This window comes from Ceratotherium simum, chromosome 16 (genome assembly GCF_057802395.1).
Source record: "Ceratotherium simum simum isolate JZ-2026a chromosome 16, ASM5780239v1, whole genome shotgun sequence".
Lineage (NCBI taxonomy): Eukaryota > Metazoa > Chordata > Mammalia > Perissodactyla > Rhinocerotidae > Ceratotherium > Ceratotherium simum.
In genome coordinates, this window is record NC_141915.1 from 29,080,712 (window position 1) to 29,098,266 (window position 17,555).

At 41.2% G+C, this 17,555-nt stretch overlaps 1 protein-coding gene and 3 non-coding genes across 10 annotated transcripts in view; all 4 read left to right on the top strand.

The window, feature by feature from the left end:
* Window positions 1–17,555, top strand: part of TEX14 (testis expressed 14, intercellular bridge forming factor) — a 128,860-nt gene that overhangs the window by 4,905 nt on the left and 106,400 nt on the right. The gene's annotated exons all lie outside the window — the stretch shown is intronic.
* LOC147914971 (U1 spliceosomal RNA) lies at window positions 4,712–4,875 on the top strand. The gene has a single exon (XR_015554843.1). It is a non-coding gene; the product is annotated as a U1 spliceosomal RNA (small nuclear RNA).
* On the top strand, window positions 7,004–7,167 carry LOC147914972 (U1 spliceosomal RNA). Its single transcript, XR_015554854.1, has one exon. It is a non-coding gene; the product is annotated as a U1 spliceosomal RNA (small nuclear RNA).
* LOC147914973 (U1 spliceosomal RNA) lies at window positions 16,008–16,171 on the top strand. The gene has a single exon (XR_015554835.1). It is a non-coding gene; the product is annotated as a U1 spliceosomal RNA (small nuclear RNA).

A 17,555-nucleotide genomic window follows, 5' to 3' on the forward strand; every position in this document is an offset into this window, starting at 1 on the left:
TAGACTCCTATGAATAGCACATGAGGGCTGGTTTTCCCACCTCCACCAAAGCACTGGCCCTTAGCAGTCTTTGTGTTTTTTTTTTTTTTCTTTTTTATTGGGGTATAATTGACTTTAAATGGTTATTATCTTCTATTACTAAGAGAGGTTAAAAATCTTTTCATATAATTTTATTTGCCAAATATATTTTATCATTATAACTATCTCATTTATATCTTTTGCCCACTTTTAATTGTTAATAGTGGTAAAATACATGTAACATAAAATTTACCATCTTAACCATTTTTTTTTTTTTTTTTTAAAGATTTTATTTATTCAGTTTTTTCCCCCCAAAGCCCCAGTAGATAGTTGTATGTCATAGGTTCACATCCTTCTAGTTGCTGTACGTGGGACTCGGCCTCACGTTGGACGGAGAAGTGGTGCCTCGGGGCGCTCCCGGGATCCGAACCCGGGCCGCCAGCATCAGAGCGCGCGCACTTAACCGCTAAGCCACGGAGCCGGCCCCCATCTTAACCATTTTTAAGTGTACAGTAGTAGTGTTAATTATATTCACAATGCTGTGCAACTGATCTCCAGAACTTTTTTATCTTGCAAACCTGAAACTCTGTACTCATTAAACAACAATTCCCCATTTCTCCTTCCCCCAGCCATTCTGCTTTCTGTTTCTATGAGTCTGACTACTCTTGATACCTTTTATAAGTGGAGTCATATAGTATTTGTTTTTTTGTGACTGTTTTATTTCACTTACTGTAGTGTCCTCAAGGTTCATCCATGTTGCAGCATGTCAGAACTTCCTTCTTTTTTAAGGCTGAATAATATTCCGTTTTATGTATATACCACATTTTGTTTATCCATTTATCTGTGGGTGAGCGCTTGGGTTGCTTCCACTTCTTGGCTATTGTAAGAAATGCTGCTATGAACATGTGTACATCCTTTCCCACTTTTTTTTTTTTTTTTTTTTTTTTTTTTTGAGGAAGATCAGCCCTGAGCTAACATCCATGCCAATCCTCCTCTTTTTTTGCTGAGGAAGACTGGCCCTGGGCTAACATCCATGCCCGTATTCCTCCGCTTTATATGGGACGCTGCCACAGCATGGCCTGACAAGTGGTGCGTCAGTGCGTGCCCGGCATCTGAACCGGGCCGCCAGCAGTGGAGCCTGGGCACTTAGCAGCTACGCCACCAGGCCGGCCCCAAAACCCATGCTCTTAATCCATATGCTGCCTACCCTCTCTCATATGCATATTCTATCATACAGGATATTTGCCTAACTCTATATTGTAAATATCTTCCTACTTTGTCATGTGTATTTAACTTAATAAAGTTTTCTACTTTATTGAGGTTTTGTGTATGCAAATCCAGTCAAGTTTGTATTTAATTCTGACTTTGGTAATATACTTAGAAAATCCTTCCTGGGCCGGCCCCATGGCTTAGCGGTTAGGTGAGCGCGCTCCGCTGCTGGCAGCTCGGGTTCGGATCGCACCGCTTCTCCGGCCGTGCTGGGGCTGCGTCCCACATACAGCAACTAGAAGGCTGTGCAACTATGACATACAACTATCTACTGGGGCTTTCGGGGGTGGGGGGGGATTAATAAAAAAAAAAGAAAATCTTTCCTTTTTTCAAAATTATAAACATAATCATCTGTATTTTTTCTACGTTTGGCTTACGATTTAATTTGGCTATTTTAATCTGATTTTTTTTAATGTAAAATAGGAGGAAGGAAGCAATTTTTTCCTTCTTTCCAGTGATGAGCCAATTTCCTAAGCACTCTTTATGGGGTAATCCATTTTTTTCCCCATCTATAGGAAGTGCTACCTTTATCATATATGTTTATGTACTTAGGTCCTATATTCCTGGTATAAAACCTATTTAGTTATTGTGTATGTTCTAATATCTTACTAGATTCAATTCATAAAGATTTTATAGATGTAGCTAAGAGTTTTGCATTTTTTTGTTCATAAATGAGATTAATCTGTGAGATTATTATGTCTACTTTGGTTTTGGCAACAGTTTTGCAACGTTTGTAAAATGAACATAAGCTTCTCCACTTTTTCTGTGCTTTGTTAGTATTTAAAAATCACATATAGTTCCTTATATTTTTCTACAAAGAAATGTTGTGGCTCTCCTCCAAAGTTATTAAGGTCTGAAGGGCTTCTGTGAGGATTATAGCACTAATGTTTTTCTTAACCTGCTTGAGCCACAAGAGTGGAGGACAATTACCTTTTTTGCCCTAAGGCGGACTGTCTTAGACAAATATTTTGATAACTAGTCCAGTAACAATGAAGTTCTTGTGAATATTGAAATTAGCCTTGTGGAGACTATGGATCCTTTAAGGGCTCTGTGCTATTTAAGAAAGCACTGCTAGTCACAGATCTGAAAATGGAATTTTGAATTTGAGTTTGATGGTAACAATAGTCTAGTTCATAGACATCACCTTTTTCCCTTACATGAGTGGTTCCCAACCAGATTTCAAGATATCTTAACTTTTATTTCACAAAACAAAATATAGATATTTTGTTTATAGATAATATCTACATGTATGTAAGTTTATGTATGTGTGTATATTTATAACATAATACTTCCTTCTTCTTTTTTTTTTTTTTGTGAGGAAGATCAGCCCTGAGATAACATCCGATGCCAATCCTCCTCTTTTTTCTGAGGAAGACTGGCCCTGGGCTAACATCTGTGCCCATCTTCCTCTGCTTTATATGGGACGCCACCACAGCATGACTCGACAAGCAGTGCGTCGGTGTGCACCCAGGTTCAGGAACCAGCGAACCCCGGGCCGCCGAAGCGGAGCGCGTGCACTTAACCGCTTGGGCCGCCAGGCCAGCCCCAATACTTCCTTCTTTAGAGGGAGAAAGTCTATATGTATCAAACTGGTGGACTGACAAAAGGTCAGACTTCAGGAATAGTTGCAGCTCACGTCATAGAATCCCCTCCCCCCTCCGCCCCTATATCTTTTTCTCTGTCGTAGACACCTCTATGTTCTCAGTTATTGCTTGTTCATCTTTAATAAGATTTTTTTTAAAAGCATTATTTCTTCCTGTTTTAAAGATACAAAACTCTGGCTGGCCCCGTGGCTTAGCGGTTGAGTGCACGCGCTCCGCTGCTGGCAGCCCGGGTTCGGATCCGGGCGCGCACCAACGCACCGCTTCTCCAGCCACGCTGAGGCTGAGTCCCACATACAGCGGCTAGAAGGATGTGCAACTATGACGTGCGGCTATCTACTGGGGCTTTGGGGATAAAAAGGGGGAGGAGGATTGGTATGGATGTTGGCTAATTTATTTTGGCGCAGGAGAGAAGACCAGAAGAGTCCTTCTGCAGGATAAAAAGACTTGGGAAATAGAGTGTTTCTTCCTTGATCTTGGAGAGACCATTGAAGAACAGTTAAACTTGGAAACTCCAATTCTAATGTACAGTGAAGAAGGAAGTAGAGGAATGAGAAGACTGATGATATTTATTATGTGGATGTGGAATATGTGGGTTATTAACCACTGCCTGAGACAGGATTTGCTCTTTTTAAAGAGTCTAATAGGAGTCTAGCAGGGATCAAGAGTCTCTTGTAGGATGGATTCTCCAGTAGTCTTGTTCTGGATTTCAGAGACACCATTTGCTTTTTCCATTTGGAAAAAGCGACGACCCTGTGGTTGTAGTGTTGAGCACGGGAGGGTTTAAGGATACATGGAAACACAACTTATTCTTGCTTAGGAGGGGAGACACTCTGATCATGAAGGTAGTTTCCAATGGTGAGGGCCATCATCACATCCTGCTACGCGGACCCCTTCGACTTCTCCAAATGTTTGTGTGTAGAGGGCGCGCTGCATGAGCTTTTTCCTAGTTGGCTTGGTTCAAAATTAGAATTAGCTTGTGCAACTCATCTTTCAAGTAAGGGTGATCATTTGCTGCATATTTGAAAGAGAGCATAATTGGTACTTGGGCTCAAAGGTTTGAACTGACAACCTATTTTTAGCAATACATGGACTGGATTTTCAAATGTAGTTTGGTCAAATTTCATCTTTTCAGACTTACTCTTTCAGTTACATGGATAGCAGCTTGCTGAGCTGCGCCAGACATTACAGTGACATCATTAGCTCCAAGCCCCTGAAAGAAGGAACTTATTTATGTTGTTTATTTTTATTTTATTTTTTTTTTGTGAGGAAGATCAGCCCTGTGCTAACATCTGCCAATCCTCCTCTTTTTCTGCTGAGGAAGACTGGCCCTGGGCTAACATCCATGCCCATCCTTCACTTTATACGGGATGCCTCCACAGCATGGCTTGCCAAGCAGTGCGTTGGTGCGCTCTCAGGATTCCAACCGGCGAACCCTGGACCGCCGCAGTGGAGTGCGCCCACTTAACCGCTTGCACCACTGGGCCGGCCCCTGTTGTTTATTTTTAGAGCATCTCTACCTTTAAGTTTCATTTGAACAGCACCACTTTAACTATACTAGGAAAAGGACGCGCTAAATGACATCAGCAAAAGGGGTGTGGAATATGTAGATAAGCGCAGTGACTGCTGGTCATGCTACACTAGGCATATATTTCCTAGGATTTTGGCAATATCTAGGTATACAAAATATGCTGCATGTTAATTACAGTTTGGAGACTCTTCGTTCTAGAAGTAAGAAGGTCGATAGACTGCATGAGAAAAGTGATCCTATCTTTAGAGTGATTTGAATCTGAGGGTGAGATGCCAGGCACTCCTGACGCCTCATACTTACCTGGCAGGGGAGATACCATGATCACGAAGGTGGTTTTCCCAGGGCGAGGCTTATCCATTGCACTCCGGATGTGCTGACCCCTGCGATTTCCCCAAATGTGGGAAACTCGACTGCATAATTTGTGGTAGTGGGGGACTGCGTTCGCGCTTTCCCCTGATCTTGGGTTGTTTGAATGTAAGCTTTTGGGTTTTTTGTTTTCTTGTACGTAGTTACCCTTTTAGCTTGTCATCTAGTACTTTACTTAGTTGCGTAGAGGTGTAGATAAAGCTTATGGTACTGTAACTCAGAAGTCTAGTGGCTGGCCCCATGGCTTAGCAGTTAAGTGTGTGTGCCCCGCTACTGATAGCCCGGGTTCTGATCCTGGGCGCATAGCCGACGCATAGCTTGTCCGGCCACCTTGAGGTCGTGTCCACAGCAGCTGGAAGGATGTGCAACTATGACATACAACTATCTACTGGGTCTTTGGGAGAAAAGGGAAAAAAGGAGGAGAATTGGCAATAGATGTTAGGTCAGCTGGTCTTGCTCAGCAAAAAGAGGAGAGTAGTATGGATGTTGGTTCAGGGCTCATGTTCCTCACACACACACAAAAAAACGCTGTCTGTCTGTCCATAGACATTCCTTGCCTGTGATTCCTTTCTCCAGTCAGCAATTTAGCATCTTTCTGCTGACATCTCTTCTGTCCTTAGGTTTCTTTCTCTGGTCTTTCTGCTTCCTTCTTAATTATAAGGGCCTGTGATTTACATTAGGCCCACCTGGGTAATTCGGGATGCTTGCCCTATCTCAAATCCTTAATCGCATCTGCAAAATCTCTTTTGCCACAAAGGTTCCAAGAATTAGGACATGGACATTTCTGGTGGGCTATTATTCAGCCTACCACCTCAACAAAACCCACAGATATATTTGTCAGGAGCTGTAGAATGACGTTACTGAAAAGGTTCTCAGAGCATGTAAATGAGCACAGTGTCTGCTGATCTTGTTCATGTTGTACATACGTTATGATTATTGCAAATGTTCTGGTATCCAAAATGCTGTTATCTGGCTTTTACAGTTTAGAGAAGTCTTTATTTCATTAAGTGACGGTCTAGAGCTTGTGTGAAGAGGGTGTCGATATGTGTTAAGTGTTTGGAATGTAAGGGAATGTGAGGAAACTTGATTGCATAGTTTGTGGTAGTGGGCGACTGCATTCGTGCTTTCTCTTGTTTCATCCTATTTTCAACCATAGTACGTATATCTTGACATGGGTGGCAGTTAGTGCTTGTGTGTTCGTTCACCTAGTACCAAGTTGTGTAGCAGAATGCAGTGTACTTCTCTGTTGACTGCTAGAGGGCTGTTTTTGTACCTAATTGTTACCAAGGTGTGTACCAAAGAAGAGGTTTCTGGGGAAGATTGAGCAAAGGAATGCACCTAGGGCAGAGGATAAAAGGGGGTAAAGAATTTAAGAGACTGTCTTCAGGTTGTTGAGTGAGTGTGAAATGATAGATTGTTTCACAAAAGGCTGGGAGTTTATAATTTACTTTTCTGAACTGGGTAGTTACGATTTCAGAGCGGGGGGGAGAGAGAGAGGCAGGTCCCTCTAGAGAGATAGGCAGGTCCCTCTTAAGTGTTTTGAGGATTCATTCATCAGCCTGGAGTCCACAAATACAGTGTGACACTGAAATTTGCTTAACCTTTTTGTGCCTCAGTTTTCACGTCTATAGAGATAACAATGGTACCTACCTCATAGGGGAGTTATGAAAATTAAATTGGTTATTATATGTAAAAGGCTTAGAACAGTGCCTGGCATATAGTAAGCATTAGATAAGTGTTACTGCTATTAGTATCATTGTTACTATTTTTATAATTATTACTGTTACTTGTGATTCACACTTGGAAGCTATACATCTGATTTCAACGCTTTTGAAAGAAAAGTCTATAGTTTCTAGCAGGCTGCAAAACAAAAAGAATCTGACTTATCACATGCTAATAGGCTCCTCACAGGCCGAGTTTTCTTTTCCAAAGCCAGAGAAAAGACAGAATCCGGGGGTGGCGACAGACGTCATCCGCGGAGGCGTGTGATATGTAGATGAAGAATTCCGGTGCAAACTGGGAAAGGCTGCTTCCCCTTGTGTGTTTCGGGATGTGGTTTGGGGAACTTTCAAAGACTACCAATCCTCCCAAGAGTTTCAACATGTTTGATTTAATTTTATGCCACATTATGGAGCTTCTAGGTGAACATTTACATTAGAACCCTACTTAAATAGTGGTATGCACACCCGGCTATGAAGGCCACGGGCTATGACAGCTCATACTTACCTGGCAGGGGAGATACCATGATCACGAAGGTGGTTTTCCCAGGGCGAGGCTTATCCATTGCACTCCGGATGTGCTGACCCCTGCGATTTCCCCAAATGTGGGAAACTCGACTGCATAATTTGTGGTAGTGGGGGACTGCGTTCGCGCTTTCCCCTGACATTTGTGTTTCTAACAGGAGGTTAACGTGGTACATGTGTGATTCGGTGTTTTCATTATTGAGATTTAAAGTGAGTAGTTTTGTAGGGGTTTGTAAAGGTTTAGGAGGTTTGTTGGAGGGTCTGTGGCATTTTCTCCTTTTCTTTTCCAAATAGATTCCGTAATAGTCCTTTGGGTTTTTTTATTTATTTTCTTTTTTGTGAAGGTCAGCCCTGAGCTAACACCCATGCTAATCCTCCTCTTTTTGCTGAGGAAGACCGGAGACTGGCTCTGCGCTAACATCTATTGCCAATTCTCCTTTTTTTTTCCCCCCCAAAGCCCCAGTACATAGTCGTATGTCATAGTTGCACATCCTTCTAGTTGCTGTATGTGGGACGCGGCCTCAGCATGGCCGGAGAAGTGGTGCGTCGGTGCACGCCTGAACACGGGCTGCCAGTGGTGAAGCATGGGCACTTAACCGCTAAGCCATGGGGCTGGCCCCCTGAATAGTGCTTTGAATGACTGTTTCTCAGAGTGGTTCCAAGTTTAAACCAAAGCAGACACTGAACTCTAAACTGAGTTTCTATTCAGTTTTTCGCAAGCATGGACTGACTGCCTAAATTGTGGCAATGAAATGAATAGCTGCCCTTAATTACTGTTTCTCTTTATTTTATCTCTGGTGAGAAAGAAGGATTAAGTTTTATTTCTGGCTAGTGGTTCTCTTGGTCAATTTGAAATCTGGACTCTTGAGGAGGTTGAAACAACCAGGGTGTATATTACCCTCTTAATCAGCTGTTTTTCTCTGCAGTGTGGCCAATTTGGGACTTCGGAACCCTGTTTTAGGAGGCTACAGTCTTCTGTTAATCTTTTCTACTTCAGATAAAGCTGGACAAATTCGGCTCTCCTTTATTATTGGTGCTACACTTGGATTGGATCTGGGTATTTATAAAGCCCCTTAGCAGGGTCTTCGAGAACCTATTGGTGGCAAGTGGAATGTGTCTGCAGGCGATCATTATTCCTTTTTGTGCTGCTGATTGTGTTTCAGTTTCAGGGTATGGTACGTTCTGGTCCTTCCTAATTCCCAAATCTAGCTATTCTGAGGATTTTCAGTGACCTCCACACTCATGCTCACCTGTCTTATAGAAGCAGTTCCTGCTTCTCCTTCGTAAAACTAATCTTTGTCTATCTGAACTTCCAGTCTCTTCCTGACCCTGAGCAATCTGACCAGGTTTACAGTGTCTCCAGGGGCCTGGTATATAAAAATATGATCTCTCATTTGGCTTCTAAGTTTAAATACTCACCTGATAATTAAAAATAGTCACCTGAGTACTATTTCTGGGAATTTGTTTAAAACTAAGTGATGAGAGAGACAAAGTGCAGATATTTTGCAATATGCTTTTTAAATTTCTATCAAAGTAACACATATACTTCATTTAAAAAGTCACATAGTCCTTTTAGGCTATAAGCTGAGTTCTTCGCCCACGTCTTCCCATTCTCCAAGTCCTTTTCAGATGGAGACACTTTCCACTCTAAAATAACTAAAATTTGATTCTTCTGACATTTACAAACCTCTGCATTTATAAATAAATGTGTATTATATTACCCTTTGATGCATTCGTTTTTGACATTGTCTATTTTCGATAAGGGTAAATGAGGATTTAGCTTTCTTGCATCACCATCTCTTTTCTATTTTTCTAATATACTTTAAAAACCATTTGGTTAAATCAGTATTCAGTGTTTATATTCAAACATTACTCACAGCAGAGCATTGTTGTTGAATGTCATTAACTTTCCTTTAATTTTGTTTTTCCTTTGGTTAATTTTATTTTCCCATTGTTTAATTTTACCTTTTTTCACTTGGCTACTTGTCTTTTACCCATTCCTAATTTTTCCCACATCTTCCAGTAGCGTCTTGTTTTCCACAAGGTCCACCGGGCCGGACCGTAGTTTAAATTTTTTTTTTTTTCCTAAAGATATTCTTTCTGGGGCCAGCCTGGTGGCATAGTGGTTAAGTTTGCCCATTCTGCTTCAGCAGCCGGGGGTTCATGGGTTCAGGCGGATGTATGCACCGCTCATCAAGCCATGCTGTGGCGATGTCCCACATACAAAGATAGAGGAAGATTTGCACAGATGTTAGCTCAGGGCCAGTGTTCCTCAAGCCAAAAAAGAAGAGGAGAGTTGGCAACAAATGTTAGCTCAGGGCCAGTCTTCAACAATAATAACGAAAAGATATTCTTTCTGGAGATCTTTCTACTTCTGTTTTTCTTGTATCTAAACCCATTGCTTTTTCAGCCTACTGCATAAGTGTAATAGTTTAAATGGGGTGTTAAGTTTTCCTTCATGACTTCAAAGGCATCACTTTTTTGACTTATAGCGTCCAGAAACTATTGAGAAGGCTTTCTGATTCCTGATCCTTTTTATATGACCAAGCTTTTCAGTCTCTCTCAGAAAAGTTAAAGAATCATCTCTTTATTTTCATTGTTCTGTAGTTTCCTAATGATGTGCCCTAGTGTGTCTTATACGCATCCATCGTATAGGGTGCTTGATGAGGGCCCTTTTGACCAGAAAACCTTCCATGTTGGGAAATTCTCTTGTATTATTTCATTGATGATTTCTTCCCCTTGGTTTTTAATTTTTCTAGAACTCTCCATATTTGGATATTAGAACTCCTACAATGGTTCTCTAATTTAAAAAAAAATTCCATTTTCCATCTATTTATCTTTTTTGCTGAACCAATGTATTCAGTTTTTTATTTCTACAATCATATCATTAAGACCTCTTTTTTTGTTCTTGGTTTCTATTTTTGTATAGCTTCTTGTAGTACTTGTTTTTCAGATGCAAGTTCTTCTCTTATCTCTCTGAGGATTTTAATGGTAGTTTTTATTTTCTTTTTTAGTTTTCTTTCCTTTGCATAGTTAGTTTCCTCCAAATTGTCTTTTGGTTGGTTGGTTTAGCTACTATCTTTCATATTAGAGGCTTTTGTCAAATGTCTGGTCCTCCTTGGTGGTTCAGTAGTCCTTGATTGTTAATATGAGGAATCATATTAACACGTAGGGAACTGATTGGAAGGTCTGAGGGCCAAGGTGAGGTGTACCACCTTTCTGCTTCCCTGCAGAGCGATCTGGCTCCGCCTTTGTAGAGGAAGCACATGTCAGCGTCTTTGGGGGTCGGTCCCTGTGGCCTATTGGTTAAGTTCAACGTGATCTGCTTCAGTGGCCCAGGTTCAGTTCCTGGGCGTGGACCTACACCACTCGTCTGTCAGTAGCCATGCTGTGGTGGCGGCTCACATACAAAAAGAGGAAGATTGGCAACAGATGGTAGCTCAGGGTGAATCTTCCTCAGCAAAACAAACAAACAAATAAAACATCTTTGGGACTTTTGGTGTTCATGTTCCTCAGAGGAAACTTCCAGTATTCTAGAAAGTTAAGGCTTGTTTGCCAGTGTTCTGGAAACCAAATGGAGGATAGAGGGAGGGGATCTCAGCATTCAGCCTTTGGAATGCATATGTCCATCCTCTTTTTGGTTAATGTTTAAGCTTTCATCTGCACTTAGGATCTTCTCCAGAGAGTCTCAGTTGTACCCTCCTCCAGTCTTTCTCATCACTCTAGATAGTGCCGGGGTAGGCAGTTCCCCAGCAGCACAGGGAGGGAGGGGTTTGCACATCTCTTCTTTTTTTTGCCCCCAAAGCCCCAGTAGATAGTTGTATGTCATAGTTGCACATCCTTCTAGTTGCTGTATGTGGGACGTGGCCTCAGCATGGCCGGAGAAGCGGTACGTCGGTGCGCACCGGGATCCAAACCCGGGTCGCCAGTAGCAGAGCGCGCACACTTAACCGCTAAGCCACCGGGCCGGCCCAATATCTCTTCTGAAATAGCTTTCCATCAACCCGGTTTCTTAGTATTGCCCCATTTCACTGGTTCTAGAGGTTCTGATACTGTTAAATCCGGAGTTTTTTGAGAATTTTGCAATGTCTGTTGGATTACTTTTCAGCTTTCCCCAGAACTGGTTTAAGATTTGAGTGTCCCCAGTCTAGTTCAATCATTTGTCATTTAAAACTGTCAAAATTATGTTGCTGCTGTCCCCTCTGTCCTCTCCATTCTTGAGAGTTGTTGCCTTTTTAGAAATTGCTTTACTGCAGTTTTTGTGAGGTTTTGGGAAGGAGTGAAATTTATAGGTGTTCAATACACCATCTCTACACAGAACCCAGAATTATTTACAGTAGTGAAAAATTGAACCCAACCTAAATGTCCAGCAATTGGGGAATGATTATATGAATTATGGTCCATCCCTAAGATGGACTGTCATGCAGAAATTTAAAATTATGCTTCCTGTATATTTTTAATGAGAGAGAATGAAGTTAATTGATAAAATAATATAAGCAGTAATTGTTGTATTATCTCAACTATTTTGTTTTATTTATTTATTTTTATTTTTATTTTTATTTTTATTTTTATTTTGTGAGGAAGATTAGCCCTGAGCTAACATCCATTGCCAATCCTCCTCTTTTTTGCTGAGTAATATTGGCCCTGGGCTAACATCTGTGCCCATCTTCCTCTACTTTATATGGGACGCCACCACAGCATGGCTTGACAAACAGTGCCTTGGTCCGTGCACGGGATCTGAACCCTGGGCCGCCAAAGCAGAGCGTGTGAACTTAACCTCTGCGCCACCAGGCCGACCCCCATCCTAACTATTTTTAAAGAAGCAAGGAATACCCTGCTCTAGAGGACCATAGCCTAGTGGGTGAGGTAACTCTGAATGCCAGGCAGAGAGAAAGCGAGGCAGTAATATCGGCACAGTCTGGATTGCTTTCAAGGTCACCCACGGGTGTTATTGTGTCCTAAAACTGAGAGAAACCAAGCCAACCTCTGATACAACTCCCAGGCGATTTTACCAGGGTATTACTGCTGTCTTAGTAGTTCTGGTAGTTGCTTTTCGCCTTGTTTATAATCAGTCCTCTTGGCTCCCTGGACAAGCAGTGATAAAGAAGTGACTTCAGGCTCCAGAGATTGAGGCAGGTGTTGGCCCATGCCTAATATAAAAAGCTTCACAAAAAGAATAGAGAAGGGCCGGCCCCGTGGCTTGGTGGTTAAGTGAGCGCGCTCCACTGCTGGCGACCCGAGTTCGGATCCCGGGCTCCCACCGGCGCGCTGCTTCTCCGGCCATGCTGAGGCCGCGTCCCACATACAGCAACTAGAAGGATGTGCAGCTGTGACACACAACCATCTACTGGGGCTTTGGGGGGAAAAAATAAATAAATAAAATCTTAAAAAAAAAAAAAAAGAATAGAGAAGCTGAGGTGTGTGCAGACTTTTTCTCTGAGTCATGGTGGAATCAACTTGTGCTATTGGGAATAGATGGGTAACTTTGCTAAGAGTATGGAAACATGCATTCTGTGTGCTTTTTTATCCCCCCTTTTTCAGACAACTGTATCAGAACCCAAGACTAATCCATTCAAAGTAGTGATTTCAGAAGGCAATGCATGAATATTAGTCCTAGAGCCATTGCTCAGATCCCATTAAGAAAATCTTTGTGGAAGTGCCTCCTGAGTTTGATACCCAGTTCAGTCACCTCAGCCAACATGCATGGGGTACTTTCTGTGTACAAAGCTTCATGCTGGATGAGGGGAAGGCAGATGCCCGTGGAACACAGTCCTTGTCACAATCGGTGGTCTATTTGGGTAGAAGTAGGGAAAACATTATATGGCACAACAGACTGTAATAGAAAGATGAGGACATCCTCAATTGTGGTCACCTTTGTCCCTTTGAAGGTGGTTTTATATATATGTAAATATAAATATATATATATATTTATTTATTGGTAACAGCTTTATTGAGGTATAATTCACATACCATACAATCCACCCATTTAAAGGGTGGTTTGATTGCCTGGAGCCCCATCTTATGTGTTATAAAGCTGAAGTGTTACTATTAAAAGCAAAAAGACTAAATATTCTGAGTGCTTCCTCTAGAAAAATTCTAAAATGTTGGGAGCAAAAAACAACCTGAAAAGCTGGAAGAGAATAGCACTCATTGGGAAGGATAGCTTATGGTACATTTGAATAGAAAACCAGCCTCTTCTCTTTATAATCAGTCCTCTACTTTACCGCCCATGTCAGTTCCCTGCTTGCGCCAGCTCTTTGGGGACCTGTGGGCACTGTCATGATCAGAGTAGTACAGTTTGAAAATAAAGGCATCCTACTTTTGTAGAACCTGAAGACTCTTTCCTACCCCTCAACATGTGGTTTTCTGGAATGCAGTGCAGTCACTAGACTCTGTTTTATTGAGTTAGATTCTTCTAGCTGAAGAGGAGAAAAACCAGTTAGCACTTTGGGGGCAGAGGACTTCCAGAGTGCAAGTAGAAGGGCGAGTGAGGACCAGGAGAAGCCAGGGTCAGCAAGGTGACTCTCCTTCCCTAGCTGCTGAAAGGTGAAGCTCAGCTAGTTCTCATCAGCTAGTGGTGACCCAGGACTTCTTCACATGCAGGGGGCAGTGTGATTTGTGTGGCAGGGAGCTGCATTTATGCTTTCCCTGATACTTGCTTTTCCAAAGACTGTATTTATTTTCTTTCTTTCTTTCTTTCTTTTTTGGTAACAGCTTCATTGAGTTATAATTCATGTTATACAATCCACCCACTTAAAGTGTACAATTCAATGGTTTGTAGTATAGTCAGAGAGTTTTGCAGTCATCACCACAATCAGTTTTAGAACATTTTCATCATCCCACAAAGAAACCTATATCCTTTAGCAGTCATCCCACAAACTGCTCCCCCATCTCCTCCAACCCAGCAACTACTAATCAGCTTTTTGTCTCTATGAATTTGCCTGTTTCATATAAATAAAATCATATAATATGTGGTCTTTTGTGACTGCTGTCTTTCATTTAGCATAACTTTTTAAGGTTCATCCATGTTATAACATGTATCAGTACTTTATTCTTTTTTATAGCCAAATAATATTTCATTATGTAGACATACCACCTTTGTTTATTCATTCATCTGTTGATGGACATTTGGGTTGTTTCCACCTTTTGGCTATTATGCATAATGCTGCTATGGTCATTCATGTGCAAGTTTTTGTGTGGATGTATGTTTTTATATCTCTTGGGTATATACCTAGGAGTAGAATTGCTGGGTCATATGGTAATTCTGTGTTTAACTTTTTGACTGCCAGACTGTTTTCCAAAGTGGTTGCGCCATTTTACATTCCCACCAGTAGTGTACGAGGGTTTCAGTTTTTCCACATCCTCAACACTTGTTATTATCTGTCATTTTTTTTTTTAATGAAAGACAGCTGGATTTTCAGGTTTCCACATTTAATCTGTTGTGATATCACGCATCAGGTAGCCTCAGGAAAGCTCCACTTTAATAATTTTATTTATTTATTTTTCCCCCAAAGCCCCAGTAGATAGTTGTATGTCATAGTTGCACATCCTTCTAGTTGCTGTATGTGGGATGCGGCCTCAGCATAGCTGGAGAAGCGGTGTGTCGGTGCGCGCCCGGGATCCGAACCTGGGCCGCCAGCAGCAGAGCGCGTGCACTTAACCACTAAGCCATGGGGCCGGACCTATTATCTGTCATTTTAATTCTAGCCATTCTATTGGGTGTGAAGTAGTATCTCATAGTGGTTTTGATTTGCATTTCCCTGATGACTAATAATATTAAGCATCTTTCATTTGCTTATTGGCTATTGGCACATGTTCTTTGAAGAAAAATCTATCAGATCTTCTGCGTATTTTTAAATATCAAATTGGGCTGTTTGTCTTTTTATTGAGTTGTAATCATTCTTTACATGTTCTAAATACAAATTCCTTATTAGATATATGATTTACAAGTACTTCCCCCATTCTGTGGGTTGTCTTTTCACTTTCTTGATAGTGTCCTTTGAAGCACAAAAGTTTTTAATTTTGATCAAGTCAAGTTTATCTAGTTTTTCTTTTGTCACTTGTGCTTTTGATGTTATGTGTAAGAAACCATTCTGTAAAATAAAGTCATGAAGATTTATGCCTGTGTTTTCTTCTAAGTGTTTTAGAGTTGACTTATGTTTAGATCTTTGATCTATTTCAAGTTAATTTTTGTGTAAAGTGTGAGAGGTTGTCCCAGCACCACTGTTGAAACTTTTACTGTTCTTTCCTTCATTGAATTATTTTGGCACCCTTGCCGAAAAGCAGTTGATGGTCAGTATGAGGGTTTGTTTTCTGGGTTCTCCAATTCTGTCCCATTGATCTATATGTCTGTCCTTATGCCAGTACCACACTGTCTTTATTACTGTTGTTGCTTTGTAGTAAGTTTTGAAATCAAGAAGCATGAGTCCTCCAACTTTGTGGTTTTTTCAAGATTGTTTTTGCTATTTTGTGGTTATTTCCTTTAAAAATGGGTTTTAGCCTAGGCACTAGGGAATTGTGAGTCAAATAAAATGGATATTGAACACAGCATTGTGAGAAGCTGCAAGAGTCTTTGATTGCTTAAGAACCTCAGACTCTTCAGTTTCCTTAATAAGTAAAACTCTCCAAAGCATTTTATTTACAGCTGCTGTAGCCTGTATTTCCCAGACAAAGGTTAGAATTTCTTCTAACAAGCTTCTAACAAGCTAGACATAGGGAGAAAAAAAAAGGAAAAGGGAAGTGATGTCACATGGGCAGAGGGTGTGGACATGCAAATAATAAATGCAATGCATGCTCGGATCTTCGGAGATGCCAGAATTCTGGAGATGTCAAAAAAAATTCGAGGAGATATGGACGCTTATTTTTCTTAGGATATCTAATGATATTGAAGTGTGTTTTGTGGGTACTGGCTCTTGTAGTGACCGTATGTAAAATGTCTTGTGCATGGAAGGGTCTGGAGGCCAACCAACACAGCCATTCATACTTACCTGGCAGGGGAGATACCATGATCACGAAGGTGGTTTTCCCAGGGCGAGGCTCATCCATTGCACTCCGGATGTGCTGACCCCTGCGATTTCCCCAAATGTGGGAAACTCGACTGCATAATTTGTGGTAGTGGGGGACTGCGTTCGCGCTCTCCCCTGGCATATTTGTTGTTGCTAAAGATAGTCACTTTGTTACTATTCTATTAAGGTTGGTTTGAGTAACGTTGTGCTACGGGTTACTTCTTTCTGAGGTTTTTTTGGTTCTGAGGTTTTTGGGTTTTTTTTCCGTTTTCTGTTTTTCCAGGTAGGGGGGATTCTATGAGAACTGGGCTTTTGATTTTTGTCTATTTTGTTGCATTCCTAGGTTATAAGAAAGTGCTTTGTACGGTGGTAAATACAGGTGCAAGTGACAGGATGTCGAATGAATAAGTGAATACTGTATAGTACACGTGTGTGTAATCTGGCCTCACTTTTTTCTTTAAAATTTAAAATATCTTTAATGTTTGTGTTTAGACATTTATGACTATTAATTTTTAAAGCCTGCAAGAATTAACACCAAAACCAGTAGAATTTGGGGTGATTTTTTTTCATTTGTTCTTTTCAGTTTTCCCAAAGACTGAATAGTTACTTTTAAAATCAGAACTGTTTCTCCAAAACATGTGTTTTTGTTTTGCTTTATTGCTTTTCTCTCTTTTAAATTTGAGGTTGGAGGGAACTGTGAAGTCAGCTACCTGGGGTTTGTGATGTGATTATGTAAGTGAAAGCCTTTACTTTTAGGATGATGTTCCTGCTTTAAAAATCAAATGTGCTACTGTTTTAAAGGGGTTGTGCTTCTTGGAGGAGAAGTCCCAGAACAGGTATTTTGGAAAATGGGGATGGAGGGGAAAGTATAGGCAAGGTATGGTGATTACTGTGGAGTTTACATAGTAAAAAGCTAGATCATGCAGCTGTGGTTGTATGAAGAGATCACAAAGTTGCTTTCCCAGTTTGAAGCTAATTCACTGACTCTTCCAAATAATAGTTTGTGGTAGCATAGGCTGGTATTTTGACTTTCTTTTGGTTATGTATGGTCTGTTGAAAGTCTAATCCAGAAGACGTGCTGCCATTCCCACTCCCAGCAGTGTTTAGTTACCAGTAACTCTGGAATTTGTTTGGAGTCTAAAGTTGGCTGCTTATGTTGGAGGAATGGCATGCTATTCGGTGAACTAGCAGCCCAGGAATGGGAGCATGCTGTTTGAGTAATAGAGATCTCTGCAGGGGCTGAGACAACGGTGTGAGATGAAGATTTGGAAGTGAGCTATAGAAAGGGTTTAGTTGAATAGTTGAATTCACACCATAGTTGGCATCAGGAAGGTGGATGAATTTTTTGAGGAAAGAGCATGCAAGCTGAGAAAAACAACAGTCAAGGACTGGGCTTTGAAGAATTGCCCTAATTAGAGCAAGAGAGAAGAATGGACACCCTTGAGGAAGCTGGGGAAAGAGCAGAAGTGAGCACTGTAGTCAGGCGTTCCAAGAAGAGGTCACTGCTGATGGTGCTGAGGGA